Here is a 1958-nt window from a genome sequence, read left to right on the forward strand (position 1 = left end):
GAGAATCCAGTTGCACATCACTGCATACCACACTTACAGACTTATACAAAAAAAAAACATACTAAAAATGAAGACCACCCAAACATACACGGAACCGGTATGAGACGATCTGGCGTAGCTGTTTGGACGCAAAGGATTTGGCATGGCTGAGTGGCATTCAACTTGTTTGAGTGACAGTACATTTTGATACTGAATGCAAACATACATGCACTCAGGCATGAATATGCAGAAATGTATACATATAGATAGAAAAGGTGTCTGTGTGTGTGTGTGTGTGTGTGTGTGTGTGTGTGAGAGAGAGAGAGAGAGAGGAAAAAGAGAGAGGGAAAGAGAGCAAGACCTTACAATTTATTAATTGAGCACGATTGACATAAACATTTTCCTCTCCTTATACTCATAAAGAGAAATATAAACACACACATAAACAGAGAGAAAAGGGGAGGGAGGGAGAGAAGAGGGAAACTAAAACATCTAATGATAAATAAATCAGCGTCGAATCAGCGATTCCAAATAAGCGGTGCCAAAACGGTTGTGCCGAAATGTTACATGCTCACAAGCAATGGAGTTTATTGCTTTGCCGCGCCAAACATTCAGACGCTTTTCTTTAAAAATTCAGACCACCTTCAAACATTCAAACGCTTTTCTTCAGGAGTCACTGCTAGAATGGGGCATGCCAACACTAGGCCGAAACAGCTGTAAAATGTTGTCCCTTCTTCGGTCGTTAGATGTCCTTTTGAATTTGAAATTTTAATTGTTAATATGACATAGTGTGTCATATATGTTTGTATATTGTTTTTATTGTCCTTTTGGTTGCAAAATAAACGGATTAATTAACAGAATACAGTGTCTGCAAGTTGATGAGTACCTCATATTCCCCTCCATTTTCTTATTGCTATATATATATATATATATATATACTGTGTGGAAAAAGTTAGTACCAAACATATACTGCAGCTGAATTAATGAAGCTCCAGCCATCGCCCACATCGTAACGTACAAAATATCCGCTAGCAAAAGTTAGTTGTACCTGTAATTCAAAGATCCAGCCTTGTCATATTCTGTGTTACACTGTGTCACATTCTGTGCCACTTATCTTTAAGTTGCAGTACTTATTCTATCGGCCTCTTGGGCCGAACTGCTACATTACAAGGACGTAAACAAAGCAATACCAATCGTCAAGTGGTGGTGGGGGACAAACATAAAGACACACATACATAGCATAAAAACATGCATATGTATACACACACATATACATACATGCATACACGAACATACACACACACACACGCACACATACAGACACACACTTATATGTATAAAATCCTAGTGAAACAAATGTAACATTATATCACTCCATTTGAAAAACTTTCAACATAGGCGCAGGAGTAGCTGTGTGGTAAGTAGCTTGCTTACCAATCACATGGTTCCGGGTTCATTCCCACTGCGTGGCACCTTAGACAAGTGTCTTCTACTAAAGCCTCGGGCCGACCAAAGCCTTGTGAGTGGATTTGGTAGACGGAAACTGAAAGAAGCCCGTCGTATATATGTATATATATATACATATATATGTATGTGTGTGTATATGTTTGTGTTTCTGTGTTTGTTCCCCTAGCATCGTTTGACAACCGATGGTGGTGTGTTTACGTCCCCGTAACCTAGCGGTTCGGCAAAAGAGACCGATAGAATAAGTACTAGGCTTCCAAAGAATAAGTCCTGGGGTCGATTTGCTCGACTAAAAGGCGGTGCTCCAGCATGGCCGTAGTTAAATGACTGAAACAAGTAAAAGAGTAAAAGAGTATAGCGAAATCTATCTGGAGCAATGTTAGTGAAGGGGAGTAACTCTAAGTTTTGGTAAAGAGGGAGCTAACTCTGACTTTATTAATATTTAATTATATATAATTATACTTAGAAAAGGAAAATTCTCCTTTATATATATTTAATTATAATTAAAAAGTTAA

Source organism: Octopus bimaculoides, chromosome 7 (assembly GCF_001194135.2).
Source record: "Octopus bimaculoides isolate UCB-OBI-ISO-001 chromosome 7, ASM119413v2, whole genome shotgun sequence".
NCBI lineage: Eukaryota > Metazoa > Mollusca > Cephalopoda > Octopoda > Octopodidae > Octopus > Octopus bimaculoides.